General features: G+C 48.4%; 2 long non-coding RNA genes across 2 annotated transcripts in view; one reads left to right on the plus strand and one right to left on the minus strand.

The window, feature by feature from the left end:
• Positions 1-4,183: 4,183 nt before the first annotated feature.
• LOC109283508 (uncharacterized) lies at positions 4,184-8,248 on the minus strand. Its single transcript, XR_002090683.2, has 3 exons — positions 7,669-8,248; positions 7,353-7,513; positions 4,184-5,311 (listed from the first exon to the last, which is right to left on the minus strand). It is a non-coding gene; the product is annotated as an uncharacterized LOC109283508 (long non-coding RNA).
• The window catches only part of LOC109283507 (uncharacterized), a 93,512-nt gene continuing 79,064 nt past the window's right edge, over positions 5,444-19,891 (plus strand). The window contains exons 1-3 of the long non-coding RNA XR_002090682.2: positions 5,444-5,764; positions 13,096-13,213; positions 14,257-14,323. This is a non-coding gene — a long non-coding RNA (uncharacterized LOC109283507). The remainder of the gene's footprint in view (positions 5,765-13,095; positions 13,214-14,256; positions 14,324-19,891) is intronic.

The following is a 19,891-nucleotide window of genomic DNA, read 5'->3' on the forward strand; positions in this document are numbered from 1 at the left end:
GATAGGGAGGAAGGAGGCCAAGTAAGCCTCACCTCATTCCTCAGGAAGATCTTGGAGAGAATCATCAAGAAGTGCATCTGTGGGGGGCCAGCAGGGGAGATCATGCTCAGGGGCAACCAGCATGGGTTCATCAAAGGCAGGTCCTGCCTGACCAATCTGATTGCCTTTTATGACCAGGTAATTAAATCCTTGGATGATGGTGTCACCATGGACATAGTCTTTCTAGACTTTACGAAGGCCTTTGACACTGTCTCTCACCCCATTCTTATTAATAAATTAAGTGACTGCGGCATTGATGCCTGCACAGTTGGATGGGTAAAAAACTGGCTGATGGGGTGCACCCAGAGAGTAGTGGTGGACGGGTCATACTCAACCTGGCGAGATGTGAGCCGTGGGGTCCCCCAGGGCTCAGTCCTCGGGCCTGCACTGTTTAAAATCTTCATCAGCGACTTGGACGAGGGGGTGGAAAGCACATTGTCCAAGTTTGCTGATGACACTAAGATGTGGGGCGAGGTGGGCACACTTGAAAGGAGAGAGAGGCTGCAACTAGATTTAGACAGATTACAAAAGTGGGCAGATGAGAATAGGATGGGGTTCAACGTAGATAAATGCAGGGTGCTGCACCTTGGGAGAAGGAATCCACAGCATACATACAGGCTGGGGAGTTCCCTTCTTGAAGGCACAGAGGCGGGAAGGGATCTTTGAGTCATTATTGACTCCAAGATGAACATGAACCACCAATGCTTGATCGCAGCGAGCAAGGCCAGCCATACCTTGTCATGCATCCAAAGATGTATCTCTAGCTGGTCCAGAGAGGTGATACTCCCCCTCTTTGTGACTTTGGTCAGGCTGCAATTGGAGTACTGAGTCCAGTACTGGGCGCTGCACTTCAAAAGGGATGTGGCCAGCCTGGAGAGGGTTCAGAGGAGGGCCACCCGCTTGGTGAGAGGGCAGCAGGACAGGCCCTATGAGGAGAGACTGAGGGACCTGAACCTGTTCAGCCTCAGCAAGAGGAGGCTGAGGGGGGACCTGGTGGCTGCCCAGAAACTCATCAGGGGAGATCATCAGGAAGAGCCCTATTCTCCCCAGCACCACTTGGGGTGATAAGGAACAATGGTAATAAGCTGATGGAGAATAGGTTTAGGTTAGAGATCAGGAGGCAATATTTTACAGTTAGGATGGCCAGAATCTGGAACCAATTTCCTAGAGAAGTGGTACTCACCCCTACCTTGGGCAAATTCAAGAGGAAATTGGATGATCACATGTCTGGGGTCTTGTGAACCCAGCATTCATTCCTGCCTGTGGGAGGAGGTCAGGTTAGATGATCTGTTCAGCTCCCTTCTGACCCTAGCTACTATGAAACTACTATGAAACTGAGAAGGGTGAGGGGGATGGGGTGATCTTCCATACTGGCAGTCCTCAATTTATGCCCGTTCGAGTTACAACAAATGGCACTTACAGCCTTCGCAAATTGCGACCCTGTTTCCAGGTTCTGATGGGAGGTTGACTTTATGACACTGGACACAGCTGCCTCCAGCTGGTAAGTCTGTTGTGGTGGGCAGAGTGGGGAGGGAAGGGGCATGGGGGGGGCAGATCAACGCTCTCACAGCGAGGCAGGGATTGGGGTTAGGGCTGGGACAAGCTGCCCAGCCAGGGTGGGGAGGGGGGTTCCTGCCACTGTGTGCTGCTGCACACCACTAGTCTGGGACCTGCTCTTCTGGTGGTTCCTCTGGTGACTCTCGCTGCAGGTCTGGGAGGGTATGGGAGCAGGCATGTGCCACTGGATCTGCGTGGGGCAGGCTGGGCTGGAATGTGCTCCAGGAGGCTAGCCCCATCCACCTGCTACTGGGATGTGCTCCGTGGGGTGGGTGGAGCCAGGGCTGCACTCTGGGAGGCTATCACCAGTCACACACCATTGGACTGCACTCTGTGGGGTGGGTGGAGCCAGGGCTGTACTCTGGGCAGCTAGCCCCAGCCGCAGTCTGGAGTGCAGCCTTGGCTCCATCTGCCCTGTGGAGTGCAGCCTGGTGGCAGGTCGCTGGGGCTAACCTCCTGGAGTGCAGCCTGGCCCAGCCCACCTCACGCAGATCAGGCCCCGCCTTGCCATCCTGGACCGATGGCAAGAATCAGTGGAGGAGCCACCATAAGAGCAGCTCCCAGACCAGCAGCACACAGCGGCATGCAGTGGCGGGAGTCCCCCTCCTCAAGTTCCATGATCCTTACCCCAGCTGGGCAGCTTGTCCCACTCCCAATCCCTCCCTCGTTGTGGGGCCATTGATCTGCACCCCCACATCCCTTCCCTCCCCCCTGCACCCACCATAACAGACTTACCAGCTGGAGGCAGCTGTGTCCAGTGTTGTCGAGGAGTGCCTGTATATTCTATGGCTGAATCTCTGAATCCGAATCTAATCGGAACAGTGATTCAAATCACTGAATCGAATCACTGTCCCTCTGAATTGTCCAGATCTGAATCAGAAGCAAATACTCATTGCTTTGCACAGGCCTCATTGCTTTGCACAGGCCTATGACCCTGTCCCACTTATTGACAGGTTCCCCTAAGAGTAGCCCCCAGTCATCCCCTGGCTCAAGAGTGTGTCTTCGTGGTGACTTTGTTGCACTCTAGCCAGAGGACTGTGCACATGAGTACACTTGGCAAACACGTATTTTGCTTTTAGTGCTACAATTTCAGTGTTGCATGAATATGGTCAGCTACCTGATGACAAGCACAGTTGACAGCAAAGATAGGAGAGGAAAGGAGGAGGCTAGGCTGGACTAGTAGAAGAACTGGTTAGAGATTGCTTACAGAATCTGGATGTTTTTAGGTCACAGGGCCAGAAGGAATGCATCCCAGAGTAATCAAGGAATTGGCTGAGGTAATTTCAGAGCCATTGGCTATACTCTTTGAGAACTTGGGAAGGTAGGGTAATAAGGTCCTGGATGATTGGGAAAGGACAAATATAGTTTTCATCTTTACAAAAGGGAAGGAGGATCCAGGGAATTGCAGACCAAGCCTCCCTGACCTCAGTACTTGAAAAGGTCACGGAGCCATATCATCAAGGAATCTATTTCTAAGCACCTACAGGAAAACAAGATGATCTGGAATAGCTTTGTGGATTCATCAAGAGTAAGTGGGGAGAACTGAGCATTTGATATGTGTTAACTACCAGGGCTTTTGATGCCATCTTCTATGACCCTCTCATTATTAAGCTTATGTTCTTAAGGTAAGCAAATACAGTCTAGATGAAATTACTGTAAAGTGGATACAAACTGGTTGAATCATCATGCTTAAACTGTAGTTATCAATTGCTCAATATCTAACTAGGAGGAAGTTTCAGGTGGGATTCCCCAGGGTTCTGGCCTCAGTCTCATATTTTTTAATATTTTCATTAATGATTTGGAGGGTGGCATTAGGTGTACACTTTGCAAATTTGAAGATGATACCAAGTTAGATGGAGTTGCAGAAACACTAGAAGGTAGGATTAGAATCCAGAATGACTTGCATGAACTGAAAAAAATGAGCTGCATACCTGGAAAATTATTTGAATCAAATTTAGTAAGGACAAGTGCCAAGTCCTGCACTTGGGATGTAATGATCTCATACACAAAAACAGGCTGTGGGATAACTAGTTAAACTGTTATACTGCATAAAAAGACTTGGTGGTTAGAGTGGAGCATTAGCTGAATATGAGACAACAGTGTACTCTTGTTACAAAAAGGGCCAGTAGCACACTGGATTGTATTAACAGGAGGATTACTTGCACGTCAAGGGAAATGATTCTTCTGTTCTATTCAACACTGGTGAGACCTCACCTGGATTACTGTGTCCAGTTTTGGGCCCTGCACTTCAAGGCAGATGTGGACAAATTAGAAAGAGTCCAGGGGAGAGAAACACAAAGATTTAGAGGCCTGGGAAACTTAACTTACAAGGGAAGGTTGCATCTAAGAGTGCAAAAATTGGCAGGAGAACAAGCAAGAGGGGAGCCTGACTCTGTAGCCCACTAATGAGGACATTCCATGGTGAACAGAGGAACCTGGATTGCATTACCTCCTGCCATAGCTGTGTAACCTGGGCGGTACTCCAAAAGGTACCCCCTCTCCAATTGAAGGGATCAAAGCAAGTGTTCAAGCACTGTGGGAGGTGTAGGGACTCTCCTCCCCCTATAGAGCAGAGCCAGACCACCACTGGGGACTTAACCATATACCTTTTAATGAGGGAACAAAACTGGGAACATAACAGGCATAATCAGGGGATATAGTGGACACTACAGTGCCCCAAGGGGGCAGGATTCAACAAAGGTTAGACACTTACAATCATTGACAAAAGACAGGGTTAACAAAATATAAAACACAGACAGCAGAGCAAACAATACTGGTTGGGGAAACATAAAAAGGCACAAAATACAAAATGTCAAAGGACAAAGAGATATAGGGCCTAGGTACCTGGAAGGGGAGAAAACACAATGGCCCCTTTCCACTGCAAGAGGAATTTTTCCTTGTTAGCTCACTCACCCCAAGTCACCAAAGCTAGAACTTGAATCTCCCACATGGTAGGCAGAAACACTACCACAGTCACCAGTGCTAGTACTACTCCAAGCTGCTAGGGGTCTTGACCTTCCTGGAGCCCCAGCCTCATGTTGAGCTGCCTGGTCTCTGATTGGAGGAGCTGGAAGCCAAGCTGGGAACCCCTCAGGTTGCTGCTCAGATCCTTGCTGAAGTGGGAAGCCTCTCCTGCTGGCCACAGCCTCTCGTAGGGGATCCTAGAGCCCAGTAGGAAGCCTCTCCTGCCGGCCACACACCATGCTGCTAAAGGTCCAAATGCTGCCTGCAGGTCCTGCTCCTTCAGGCTCTTCTGGGGCAACTGCTTCCGCCCCGCTGGCTCAGCTCTTGCCAGCTCTTTGAAGCTCCTTCCTCGTGGTCCATCACTGGTCTCTTCCCTGAGTCAGCCGTGCTGCCCCTTTTATCCCCCTCCAGGTGGCCCAAGGGGCCAATCAGGGGACATGAGGGGTGAGTCTCTGGGGCCTGATTGGTGAGGAAAGGGAATCCCAAGTCCTCCAATCATCTTTTGCCCTTTCAAAACTCCTGGGCTAGGTCACTGCCAGCTAGCCTGTCAAAGCTGTTTATGTATGTTACATTAGACAGTCATTGGTTAAAAAAACAGAATCCTAGCAGCAGGACCTATAAGTGTCTGGGCTATAGTCAGGCTCCTTTCTTGTTCTAGCCCTATGATTCTTGCATTCCTGGCTGGCAAATGGCCCAGGTTCAGCAAAATGGATGAAAACTTGGTGCAGAATGCAATGTGTAAGGTACTTTCCTGGGAAGTAGGAGATACAGGTTTTAGACCCCTGTGGCTGAGCAAGGCTAGAACTACTGCTTTCTGGACAAGTGTTCTAACCACTATGCTAGTGTGCAAAGGGTGGGCACTGCTAAGCGCAAACCTGTTTGAAAGCAAAACTTGCTATGGGTGCTGTGCTTTGCACTGGACTATTTTTGGTATGAATTAGGTGCTTTTCTTGTTGTTGTTCTGGAGCTTAAGATAATGGAAGCTTCATTACAGCCCTGAATCCGGTATCTAATCTAAGTTTCCAGAAGGAAGTAATTCAGGCACATTCTGTGCCTTGTATTCCTATTGGCTAGCTCTTATAGGGAGTTTAAGATCTTGTTAGAGATTGCACTTTGAGCTGCTCAAATGTTGATCCATGTAAGTGCAAGTTCAAGTTTGGAGCAATCACACATTTGAAACAGCAGTGGCCTTGAGGACTGAAAGGTAAGAATCCCCACTCCCCTCTTCTCCTATTCTGGGCTTCCCCTCTGCCTACTCCCTGGGACTCCCCCTGTTTCCTCTGGTCCCTGCCCCCTCTGCCCCTCCCAGCCCTCATGACTCACCTGGTTCCCCTTCTCTGCCTACTCCCTGGGACAGTGCTGGCAGCCAAAAGCAAGCTAGGGGGAGGGTGGGAAGGAGGAGCTGAGCAGAGATCTGTCATGCTTGGGGGCAAGGGACAGTGGCTCTGATCCAATGGGAAGGCAGGGGGGTAGAAATTATCATGGCTGGGGGAGATTTGGGCAGGGGCAATGGGCCCAATCCAGGTCAGGGAGGGAGGGGGAGCAGGTGTGGTGTTCCCACAAATGGGTACCCTACAGTGGCTACACCGTAGTGTAACATGAACTGGGTAACACAGATCAGAGAGAAACCTAGGCTGAAGTGGTATAATTTTAAGGCACCTAAAGAGTGCTTAACACTAGTTTCACATGTTAATGTGTGGACAGCAGTTAAGAGCTCCAGGAGCTGGTTAAAATTAACATGTAACAAAGCCTTAAGTTACATAGGATGTAAATTGGAGGGACTTACTGCTCAGGACTTGCATCAGTTGATCCAGTGTTAGTGTTGGGGTTTTTTTGTCCACTCCTATCCAGCAATAAGTGAAGGTCAACCACAATTAATAGCGAATGAAATGGGAAAAATATTACAATTCAGTTTCACTTACTGCAGATTAGGAGCAGACAAAGCAAAACAGTTGGTCCACAGAAAGTTTCTGAAAATCCATTAATGAACCTACTTCTGTAACTACCTCTATCTTACCCTTAAGACTGAATCACAAAATAGCAGTGGGCAGGAGGAGGACAACCTATTGAGCAGAGTGGAATAGAATTGTATTGGGTTCCTAAGTACAATTAGGGTATGGATAAATGTACACTTGGAGTTGTTTCAAAAGGGGAGCTACTGATCAGGCGTGTTCAGCAGCTTATGTTCTAACAGTTTTATGTACATAAAAAGATACAAATGTAGTAAAAAGTTTGGTCAAACTGTAACCCTGGATGAAGCAGTGTTGAAGTTGGAGCTGTTTTGCTATATTTGTATAATTCCTGGCTTTTCAGTTAGAGTATAGCAGCTGTTAGAAAATAAAAACTGCTGTGCAGTTCAGAGCAAAAGTCTCTCCTTCCATTTTGAAACAGCTCCAAATGTTTGTTTCTCCATATCTTTACATGCCTAATATATTGAATAAAATCTGGTCTTCAGTCTTTAATGGAGTGTAGAATCAGGATATATTCATAGAGGGTGTAACAGGGTCCTGACTGAAACCCTGTTACTTGAGAGATTTTGGCAGCTGTAAGTGATTATTGCCCGGCAGGAGGAGGAGACACCCCATGCCCATCGAGAGCCAATGGGACTCGGCGCTGGGGGATATGAGAGGGAGGAGGTTAGAGGAAGGGTGCCTTTGGGCATCACGAGTGAAAGAGACACCACCAAGGACCCCCCGCTAAGAAGGATCTGGAGGAAGGATCCCAGGCACAAGGGTCAACACGGGTCAAGTGACGGCAGAACCCGGGACCGGTAACTCATCCCCACTACATACCTGGAGTCCACAGCAGCGGCAGTGAGCCAGAGGGGAATGGAGCCACAGCATGAGCAAAAGCCGCAGCTTCGCGCTGGGATGCCGCGAAGCAATGAAGGAGGCAAAGAGTGATGGAGGTCATCCGCCCAGCCCCTGAAGCAACCGGGACCCAGCACCATTAACTTGAAAGAGAAAGGGGAGTTGGGGTAGAGGGCGGATAAACGCCCAGATCCACACGCCAGCACAGAATGTGGGAGGAGAAACCAGGCGCTGCCTGTAATAAGCTGCTAATAAGGTAATTAGCGGCAGGAAGTTAAGACGTTCCTCAAACACTTACCAGTACAATTAAGTTGGCGGGGATCCTCCTGGGAGTGCAGGGGTGATCCCGGGGATGACTCGGACAAACTGCTGCCCCTCTGGGCTTTCCTGTAAGAGACCAAGTAATAAAAGCACCTAAATTGTAGTTTGACCAGCGTGGTCCTTCCACGGGCACTAACCAGGGCAACGTCTCTTCCCTCCCTATTTCTTTATTAGAGCAAAGTCATGGCAGGAGAGAATCAAAGGGATTTAGGTGGTACCCTGCACAGACATGCTAACAAAGTGGTGCATTGGCCAGGAACGTGGAAGGCAGAATGGACATCATGGACCTCTAGGCACCCACAGACTGGCAACAGGTGCATAACCTCACGTTAAGACTCATCCAGAGCCAGCAGGCTCAGCTGGAAGAGATGGTGAGTGTGCGGACCCAGGAGGTGGAAGCAAGAATCCAGCTGTGGGCCTGATAACAAGATCTCTGTGAAAAAATTGAAGCACAACAGATGTCCATAGTAAGAGAAGGGGGCGGCCCGGGACTGCCTTGGACGTCAGAGGAGGATGATGTGAAGGCCTACCTAGAGGCATTTGAGCTGGCAGCGACGGCTGCAAAGTGGGACCTGGGAAGCTGGGCGGCCAGGTTGGGACCCCTCCTTATTGGGCTGGCCCAGGCCGCTTACTGCGCCCTCAGTAGGGTAGAGGCAAGCGACTATAAGAAGGTGAAGTCAGTGATTTTATATTGACTAGAGATTTTGCCGGAGACGTACTGGCACAAATTCTGGGCCAAGAAGGGACCTGAGGGGAGACAGCCTTGATTGCTAGCACAGGCCCTCCAGGACCTAGCCGAGCAATGGTTACAGCCAGAGGAGCACACTACTCAAGAGATAGTGGATATGATCATCCTAGAACAATTTTTGACAGACCTCACGGGTAGCTCCCAGAGATGGGTCTGGCACCATCAACAGAAGACGATGGAGGAGGCGCTTAGCCTTGCTGAAGACTACGCAGCAGCTGAGGGGGAAGGGGAAACACCCAAGAAGGACTGAGCTGGCGGTCCCACCCTCGCCCTCAACAGATCCCCACCGCACCTCCTAGATGGGGAGAGGCCATATGAAGGGAGGGATGCGCAGGGGGCTACCAGGAAGTGGTCTGTTACCAGTGTGGGGAGAAGGGCCATATATCCTGGTTTTGTCCTAGGTCATCCTACGGCCCCAGTCCTGCGGTTGAGATGCATGACGAGCAAATGGACTGCAGCTTTAGATGTCACTGAGGTCCAGGTCAGAAGAGCAAGCCCGTGGTGGAGGTTTGTATAGGTGACACGATCATACCGGCAGTGGTGGATACAGGCTGCTCCCAATCAATGGTGCATAGTAATTTGCTGCCCCCGCACCTAGGTAGTACTGGAACCCCGGTCTCCATGATATGCATGCATGGTGCGGTCTACACATACCCATGAGGAAAGCTGGAACTCTCAGTACTAGGGTGAATGGAAGAGATTCCATTAGCCCTAGCTGAAACGTTACCCTGTCCTATGTTGCTGGGTCTGGATTGGCCACACCTGAGAGAGGTCATCCATCAGCTGATGGCAGAGGTACCCAGGGGAGACAAAGTGAGGCCTCAGACCCTTTGCTTTGGGGACTTGGAAGGAAGCCTGAATATCGATCACATGGTAGAAGAAGGAAACTTCTGCCAAGAACAATGCTGGGAGCCCTTGTTCCAGAATCTATGGAAATCCCAGCTTGAGGAACATGGGGGAGTGGCTAGAGCAGCCCTGAGACCCACCCCCCTGGACTCCACGTTATAAGGTAAGAAGGGGCCTGCTGTACAGGGTAGAAGACCTGGAGGAGGGAGGAGAGAGAGCCCAAATCCTGGTACCCCGGAGATACTGGGAGGGCTTGTTATGGGTCGCACATACCCTGCCCATGGGAGGTCACCTTGGGAGAGATAAGATGGAGGCCAGGCTCAAACGCAAGGTCTTCTGGCCTGGCATATATAAGATGACAGAGAAATTTTGTGCGGAGTGTCCGGAATGCCAGAAGACAGGGGGAGTAAAACCATCTAGGGCTCCCTTGATACCCATGCCCCTGATTGAACGACCGTTTGACCGTATTGCCTTGGACATAGCCAGGCCCTTCCCACATAGCAGGGCGGGATACTAATTTATCCTCGTAATTATAGATTACACCACTGAATTCCCCAAAGCTGTACCATTGAGGTCTCTGACGGCACCAGCTATAGTAACCGCTTTGCTGCGGTGGACTGCCTGGGTGGGGATACCCCGGGAAATCTTGACAGACCAAGGAAAAAACTTTATGTCAACAATTTTAAAGGGGGTCTGTCAGGTGCTGAAGATTGAACAACTACGCACCTTGGTTCATAGATTCATAGATTCATAGATGTTAGGGTCGGAAGGGACCTCAATAGATCATCGAGTCCGACCCCCTGCATAAGCAGGAAAGAGTGCTGGGTCTAGATGACCCCAGCTAGATACTCATCTAACCTCCTCTTGAAGACCCCCAGGGTAGGGGAGAGCACCACCTCCCTTGGGAGCCCGTTCCAGACCTTGGCCACTCGAACTGTGAAGAAGTTCTTCCTAATGTCCAATCTAAATCTGCTCTCTGCTAGCTTGTGGCCATTGTTTCTTGTAACCCCCGGGGGTGCCTTGGTGAATAAATACTCACCAATTCCCTTCTGTGCCCCCGTGATGAACTTATAGGCAGCCACAAGGTCGCCTCTCAACCTTCTCTTGCGGAGGCTGAAAAGGTCCAGTTTCTCTAGTTTCTCCTCGTAGGGCTTGGTCTGCAGGCCCTTGACCATACGAGTTGCCCTTCTCTGGACCCTCTCCAGGTTATCCGCATCCTTTTTGAAGTGTGGCGCCCAGAATTGCACGCAGTACTCCAACTGCGGTCTGACCAGCGCCCTATAGAGGGGAAGTATCACCTCCCTGGACCTATTCGTCATGCATCTGCTGATGCACGATAAAGTGCCACTGGCTTTTCTGATGGCTTCGTCACACTGCCGGCTCATGTTCATCTTGGAGTCCACTAGGACTCCAAGATCCCTTTCCACCTCTGTGCCACCCAGCAGGTCATTCCCTAGGCTGTAGGTGTGCTGGACATTTTTCCTCCCTAGGTGCAGCACTTTGCATTTCTCCTTGTTGAACTGCATCCTGTTGTTTTCTGCCCACTTGTCCAACCTATCCAGGTCTGCCTGCAGCTGTTCCCTGCCCTCCAGCGTGTCCACTTCTCCCCATAGCTTTGTGTCATCTGCAAACTTGGACAGAGTACATTTGACTCCCTCGTCCAAGTCGCTGATGAAGACATTAAAGAGTATCAGTCCAAGGACCAAGCCCTGCGGGACCCCACTGCCCACACCCTTCCAGGTTGAGACCGACCCATCTACCACGACTCTTTGGGTGCGACCCTCTAGCCAATTTGCCACCCACCGGACTGTGCAGTCATCCACGTCACAGCCTCTTAACTTGTTCACCAGTATGGGGTGGGATACCGTATCGAAGGCCTTCCTGAAGTCTAAGTATACGACATCCACCCCTCCTCCTGTGTCCAGGCATTTCGTAACCTGGTCATAGAAAGAGACTAGGTTGGTCAGGCACGATCTGCCCGCCACAAACCCGTGCTGGTTTCCCCTCAGCATAATCTGCCCTGCTGGGCTCTCACAAATGTGAGCCTTGATAATTTTTTCAAATTCAAATTGGTGTATCATCCCCAGACTGATGGCCTGGTGGAATGGTTCAACCATACCCTTAAGGGAATGTTCAGGACATGCATACATGGGGACGCTTGGAAGTAGAAGCAAAAACAACAGCACGACTCCCGAGCTACCAAGAGAGAACTTCAGGTAGGGGACTGGGTGGTGGTATTGCTCTCTGACAATACGCACAAGCTCATGGCCCAGTAGCAAGAGCCCTTTCGCGTGACGCGATGCACAGGACCCATGAATTACGATGTCTTACGAACAACGCCGACATGAAGAAGGCAAATTTACCACATCAACTTACTGTGGAATTGGTGCCAGGGAGATGAGTGGCTGGTAAAGCCGGTGGATGAGATTGAGGAGGAGAATGAAGCCACCATGCGAAACTTGACAGGAGCCTGGGGGGAGCCCCGAGTAGATGGCCAATTAGATCCAAGCCAGCAGACCGAAATGAAAACCCTGATTACTGAATTTCAAGATGTTTTCAGGGAGATACCTGGGGAAGCTAAGGGAGTCCACCACCATATAGTGACCCCACCAGGACTCATAATTAGGGACCACTGGAGGAGGTTACCACGTCACCTATGGCCTGTCGTCTGGTGAGAAATTGAACAAATGAAGAGACGAGAGATTATAGAGGAATCCAGAAGTCCCTGGAGGAGCCCCATAGTAGTGGTGCCAAAACCAGAAGGGTCAATCCACTTATGTGTTGATTACCAGAAGCTAAACAAGATTGCTAGGTTTGATGCCTTCCCGATGCCCCAGATTGACGACATGCTAGGAAAGATAGGCCAAGCCCAATTTATATCCATGCTAGATCTCACCAAGGGGTACTGTCAGATCCCAATGGTGGAGGAAGATAAAGAAAAGACGGCTTTTAGAACTCCATGGGGGCTCTTCCAATTTAAAAGAATGTCGTTTGGGCTGCACGGGGCAGCTGTCTCCTTCCAATGGTTAATGGAGCACCTGCTTGCTCCACATCAAGACTATGCGGTGGCCTACATAGACGACATTACCATCTTTTCTCCCAATTGGGAAACCCATTGCAAACATCTGCGGCAAGTACTGGGGAGCCTCCGACGAGCGGGGCTCATGGCGCACCCAAAAAAATGCACCCTAGGGAAGAAGGAGGCGCAGTACTTAGGATTTTTAGTAGGCCAAGGAGTCATTAAGGCAATAACTGATAAAGTGGCAGCCATAAAACAACACCCCCTGCCGAGAACGTTGAAACAGCTTCGGTCCTTCCTATGGTTCACCAACTACTACCATCGGTTCATCCCCAACTTCTCAGAAAAAGCGGCCCTTCTGACGGAATTAACAAAGGGACGCTGCAACCCCATCTCCTGAGCCCAGAGGCCCTATAGGCCTTTGACCAGCTGAAAGAGGCCTTATGTCAACACCCAGTTTTGTATATGCCAGACTTTCAAAAAATCTTTTTGCAAATGGATGCCTTGGCAGTAGCGCTAGGCGCAATACTATTCCAAAAAGAGCAGGGAGCCGAAAGACCAGTGGCTTTTGCCAGTAGAAAGCTTAAACCCAATGAGATCCATTATTCCACCATAGAGAGGGAATGTCTAGCCATACGATGGGGGCATAGAACTCTTATAATATTACCTGTTGCGTAGGAAGTTCATGCTTATCACGGACCACGTGCCCTTGTGATGGTTAAGGACAGCCAGATTGAACAAAGCTAGGCTTATGAGATGGTCCCTGACTTTACAACCTTTCTGTTTTTCAGTGGAACATTGAGCAGGACGGAGGAGCAGAAATGTAGTTTTCTTATCCCGCCAAGGGGATGTCCCTACCAAGGACACGATACCTATCAAGGAAGACATGCCGGGAAGTCAGGTACCCAGGTAGGACATTCTAACTTGAGCAAGAATTGTCAAGGAAAGATTCTTGTCTCCTTTTTTGTTTTGTTTTGTTTTTGTTTGGGGTCAGTTCCCCACCCCCCCTTTTATGTTTTTTTTGCTCTCGTTCACGCTTCCCCTTCATTCGGGGATTTAGTCCACGATTTAGTTTGGAACCACACCAATCTGCATAACCCCCTTCATGGGGGAGGTAACCAAGTAACTGGAGGGGGAGGTGTGTAACAGGGTCCCGACTGAAACCCTATTACTTGAAAGATTTTGGCAGCTGTAAGTGATTATTGCCTGGTGGGAGGAGGAGATGTCCCACGCCCATCGAGAGCCAATGGGACTCGGCACTGGGGGATATGAGGAGGATGAGGTTAGAGGAAGGGTGCCTTCGGGCATCACGAGAGAAAGAGACACCGCCAAGGACCCCCTGCTGAGAAGGATCCAGAGGAAGGATCCCCGGCACAAGGGTCAACACAGGTCAAGCGGCAGCAGAATCCGGGACTGGTAACTCATCTCCGCTATATACCTGGAGTCCACGGCAACGGTGGTGAGTCAGAGGGGAATGGAGCCACAGTTCGAGAAAAAGCCGCAGCTTCGCGCCGGGATGCCACAAAGCAATGAAGGAGGCAAAGAGTGGTGGAGGTCATCTGCCCAGCCCCTGAAGCGACTGGGACCCAGCACCACTAACTTGAAAGAGAAAGGGGAGTTGGGGTAGAGGGCAGATAAACGCCCAGATCCACACGCCAGCACAAAGCGCAGGAGGAGAAACCAGGCCCTGCCCGTAATAAGCCGCTAATAAGATAATTAGCAGCAGGAAGTTAAGACATTCCTCAAACACTTACAGGTACAATTAAGTTGGCGGGGATCCTCCTGGGAGTGCAGGGGTGATCCCAGGGATGACTCGGACAAACTGCTGCCCCTCTGGGCTTTCCTGTAAGAGACCAAGTAATAAAAGCACCTAAATTGTAGTTTGACCAAGTGTGGTCCTTCCATGGGTACTAACCAGGGCAACATCTCTTCCCTCCCTATTTCTTTATTAGATCAAAGTCATGGCAGGAGAGAATCAAAGGGATTTAGGTGGTACCCTGCGCGGACACGCTAACAGAGGTATTTTCTGTTTTTTTCACAGTAAGAATGTTTTGTGACAACTGTTGAACACTCTTAAAGTAAACTGTTTTATAAAACAAATATTGTACATATTAGTATTTTAATGTCTTGATATTGTATATGTAATAGGAAAAGCTTTTCCCCCTGAAATTATGTCAAGAGAACTTGGAAAACAGATCTTGATTTCATATACCCTTTGTTAGGTTGTACAACTTGATTAAACTGTATAAAGTTAGAATGATTAAGTAAGCATTTCTTTTCCCCCCTTCATGTTAATGCAGTCCTTCCTGAATGTCTAGGCCATAGTTATATGGCTTCATTCTTTGAATTCATTGCTTATGAACAAATAGTATACATCTAAGAGCTAGTGTGTATGTTTGCATGTATAGACACTTTATTAGATAGAATCAGATTAGATAGAATCTCCAGAGAAACTTAAAGATGATTTGCTCATGGTTTAGAAGTATCCAAATAGGGGATGAAGTATCTGATAGTAGAGAGCTCTTTAACTGAGTGGAAAAAAGCATGATATTATCCAGTTGTTCATAGTTGAAACTAGACAAATTCAAATTGGAAAAAAGTAAAGATGTAAAGAAGGAGCATGAGACTAGGAAAGTCTGAAGTTATGGCCACAATAAGAGTGAATATGTGGGTGAAAAACAGGTAGCAACAATTAAATTTAAACAGTGACATCAGGTCTGATTTAAATAGAAGTACATTGCATGACAAGAAAAGTGAGTGTTGGAAGAAGACAGTGAGGTAAGTGGAGTGTGTAGGAGGGAAAGGTGAGAGGTGGCTTCATGTGTTTGAAAGAAGTAGTTTGTTAAATAGCATGTGTTACCACCATTCCTAATCACCTGCTCATTTTGTGCCATCTCTTGAACATTTCCCCTCTGAAGAGATTATATTCATCCACCACCTCTTTTCTACTTTGCTCCCAACACCTGGATCCATTCTCTTGACACTGTTTTTCATTTTTTACAGTTTCTTATTCCTGCTCTGCCACTTCTAGCTGTTCCCAACCCTCTTTCTGCTCTCTTTAGAACAATACTTTGCCCAACTTTCCTCTCCTATCTACTTTCATATTTTTGTCATCTGTTCTGCTACTTTCAATTGGGTTTCCTCTGTGATTTTGATTCCTCATTCTCTGCTTTCCTTTCCTTACAATCTCACCCTTGTTGGTGACTTCTGCATCCATGTTGATGATGTACCTGGCTTCTCTACTGAATATTTCCTTACCCTCTTTGCTCTTTTTTCCAGTGACATGATTGTTGATTTTCTTCTTAGTTCACTCTTCTGTCCACGATTCATAGACTTTCTGCCATTAGAGGGTTTGCTTTGCTGATCCCCAGCCCTGGCTCACCTTAACATCTGCTTTGTCCATTCCTGTTCTCATGCTATGGAACATCTCTGAAGGAAATCCTATAATGAGGCTCACTTCCCCTACTAGAAATTCATTCTCTCTTCCTCTTGTTTTGCCATATTCATAGATAGGCATCTCTACTTTTTCAACTTAACTCAGTTCTGTGATCGAAATCTGAGCTATGTTTTCACCACTATAGATTCTGTCCTTTTGCCTCTAGTCCTCATTTTCTTCCCAGATAAAATGACAAAATGACCTTCCCCTCTGTCTGTTTCCCTTTCCTTCTTTCTTATATGCTTTTGTGTGATCTTGTACTGTAACCTCTCCACTAATCACAGTGATGCTAACCATCTCCCTGGGCATGTCTACACAGGTGCCCCACTACGCAGCTGGTACTGTGCAGTCAAGTACTAGCAAGTACTAAATGACTTCGCAGTACCTACCAGTGAGTACTGCACAGTTCTGTCTGACATCTCCTCAAAGACGTCTAGAAGTCAGTTCAATGTCAACATGGCAAAAACAAAGGTCTTCCCACAACCATGTTGCCTGGTAATGAGGCCTATAACCTTGATGTCTACTTGAGTGCAGGGACCTGAAGAAGTTCTATTTGATATTGTACTCAATCTTGCTAGTTCTTTACGCATGACCCTTGCCACATGTTGCACTTGGACATGATTAACCAGTTACGTTGTTACTCTGCCACCACCATTAATACAGTTAATAAATAGCATGATAAAACAAGAAATAAGCCACAAAGTTATTAAATAAAATATATGTAATAACTTTGTTGCTAGTTCCCATCACATCATAAATTGAACATGTGGCCAGGCTGGGGTACCCAGCTGTGGGGCTGCACCATGCACCTCCATGACTGGGAGCCATCAGCTGATTCATACTTCTAGCTGAAGGAACATATTTTGTGCTCCAGCAGTTGGGATCCTGGATTAGCTGACAGTTCCCAGCCTCAGGTCCTCATGGTGTTCCTCTGTGGCCAGGAGCCCCATCTGCTGACAGGACTCCCAGCCCCAGGAGCTTGCTAGTGGTACAGGAGGAGCCCAGGATCAGGATCAGATCCCCCTGCACTGGCAGAATGGTGTGATGGAATCTGATAGTCCCACAAGCATACATCCTGCCATGCACATGTGGCAAATCCCATTGTGCCTTTAATTGTGCATCTACCAGAAGCCTTAGAAAATGAAGATGAGCAGCTTATGTGTGACAGCCAGTGGAAGGAAGCAAAGCGAAGGGATAAGTGGAGATTGTGACAGGCTAGTTAAATAGCCTTTGTAACAGTATTACACATAGGTATGAGAAGAACAAATTTACATTTGTCAGAAACATATACACTTGTTCCCTGACAAGACAGCAAAGCAGAATGCATTTGGGTGAAGATGAAAGGTGAAATATACAGCATCGATATAACAGTGGGGATTTATTATAGGCCACCAAATCAGAAAGAGGAGGTGGATGAGGCACTCTTCAAGCAGGTGATATCTATCCAAAATCCATGGGATGGTACTGATGGGAGACTTCAATTTTCCAGACATCTGCTGGAAGAACAATTCAGCTAATCATAAAATGCCAAGCCAGTTTTTAACTTGTGTGGAGGACAACTTTCTGTTTCAGAAAGTGGAGGATACAACTTGGAGATCATCTATCTTAGATATTTTGTTGACAAACAGAGAAGAATTGGTAGAGGATGTGAAGGTGATCATTGACTTGGGATGAAGCAATCATGATACAATAGAATTCCAGATCCTGAGACAAAGAAAGGTTAAGGTCAGCAAAATTGGGACACTAGATTTCAAAAAGGTGGATTTCATCTAACTCAAGGAGTTAATAGCCATGGTGTCATGGGAGGGTAGACTGAAGGATAAAGGCACCCAAGAGAGCTGGGAGCTTCTAAAGCCCACAGTATTGGAAGCCCAACAAGAAACTGACCTGACATGTTAGAAGCACAAGAAAGATGACAAGAGAGATGAAGGTGGCTGCACAAGATGCTTCTAAAATGTCCCAAATGCAAAAGGAATGTGTTAGGGTAACGATATGGATTTTGGGTGTTGAGGTAACGATTTAGATCTGGGCAGTGCTGTGTGTGCAGCTGAATGAAGGCATTTTCCTTCATTGTCTCAGCAAAAGCTGCTGGTCACAAGGCTGGATGATATATTAAAAGCAACTAACTTAGCTAATGCCTAAGTAAGCAGATTCTTAACAAAAGGATAGGGTGCAAAGTGCATGATGTGTTGAGTAAAAATAGAATGTAGCCCACTAATTAGTGTCAGGAGACAAAAGCAGAAATATGGCCTGGGAGATGGTGCTGAAGTCAGCAAGAAAACCAGCAAGAACCAGTGAGAAACCACAAGTGACCAAAAGAAGATGGGGGTCAAAGTCTTATGCAAGTGCTCTTAGCAGAGAGGCATGTAAATGAATGAAATACCATGCTAAGGAAGCAAACAGTAAACAGAGGTGGAGCTAGCTTGAGTTGGGAGGAAAAATGGGTGGAACTAAAGCAGGGATGAGAGCAGAGTGAATGTTAATATGTGTTAACCAAGGTGTATAAATGTTGGAAAGACCTGTTGTTCAGGGCTGGTCCCCATGTTCATAAACTGGGTGTTTGTGAGAGAGCTCGCCCGAAGCTGTATCCATTCTGAATAAAGCCACTCCGAGCAATGTGTGCTGGTGTTTGCTCCCTGTCTGCTCTGGCTAATGAGTACCAGGATCCATGAGCAATTGGACCGTTGTCTCCCTAGTTGTTGGGTGCCACATGGAGTCAGAGTTTAACAGAAAGCATACAGGCAATGGGATAATGGGAAGGTCACCAAGGAAGTCTACCAGGAAATAGCAAGAACCTGCAGGGACAAAATCAGGAAGGCGAAGATAAAGAACAAGCTGCACCTGGCAAAGGAGGTTAAGGACAACAAGAAGAGGTTCTATTCTTTGAAAAAATTATCAAGGCTCACATATGCGAGAGTCCAGCAAGACAAATTATGCTGAGGGGAAACCAGCACGGGTTCGTAGCAGGCAGATCGTGCCTGACCAATCTAGTTTCTTTTTATGACCAGGTTACGAAACGCCTGGACACAGGAGGAGGGGTGGATGTCATATACTTAGACTTCAGGAAGGCCTTCAATACGGTATCCCACCCCATACTGGTGAACAAGTTAAGAGGCTGTGACTTGGATGACTACACAGTCCGGTGGTGGCGAATTGGCTACAGGGTCGCACCCAGAGATTCGTAGTGGATGGGTCGGTCTCAACCTGGAAGGTGTGGGCACTGGAGTCCCACAGGGCTCGGTCCTAGGACTGATACTCTTCAATGTCTTCATCAGCGACTTGGACGAGGGAGTGAAGTGTACTCTGTCCAAGTTTGTGGATGACACAAAAATGTGGGGAGAAGTAGACATTCCAGAGGGCAGGGAACAACTACAAGCAGACCTGGACAGGTTGGACAAGTGGGCAGAAAACAACAGGATGCAGTTCAACAAGGAGAAATGCAAAGCGCTGCACCTAGGGAGGAAAAATGTCCAGCACACCTACAGCCTAGGGAATGACCTGCTAGGTGGCACGGAAGTGGAAAGGGATCTTGGAGTCCTAGTGGACTCCAAGATGAACATGAGTCGGCAGTGTGACGAAGCCATCAGAAAAGCCAATGGCACTTTATCATGCATCAGCAGATGCATGACGAATAGGTCCAAGGAGGTGATACTTCCCCTCTATCGGGCGCTGGTCAGACCTCAGCTGGAGTACTGCGTGCAATTCTGGGCGCCGCAATTCAATAGGGATGCAGATAACCTGGAGAGGGTCCAGAGAAGGGCCACTCGTATGGTTAAGGGCCTGCAGACCAAGCCCTATGAGGAGAGACTAGAGAAACTGGACCTTTTCAGCCTCCGCAAGAGAAGGTTGAGAGGCGACCTTGTGGCTGCCTATAAGTTCATCACGGGGGCACAGAAGGGAATTGGTGAGTATTTATTCACCAAGGCGCCCCCGGGGGTTACAAGAAACAATGGCCACAAGCTAGCAGAGAGCGGATTTAGACTAGACATTAGGAAGAACTTCTTCACAGTTCGAGTGGCCAAGGTCTGGAACGGGCTCCCAAGGGAGGTGGTGCTCTCCCCTACCCTGGGGGTCTTCAAGAGGAGGTTAGATAACCATCTAGCTGGGGTCATCTAGACCCAACACTCTTTCCTGCCTATGCAGGGGGTCGG

This window comes from Alligator mississippiensis, chromosome 2 (assembly GCF_030867095.1).
Source record: "Alligator mississippiensis isolate rAllMis1 chromosome 2, rAllMis1, whole genome shotgun sequence".
Lineage (NCBI taxonomy): Eukaryota > Metazoa > Chordata > Crocodylia > Alligatoridae > Alligator > Alligator mississippiensis.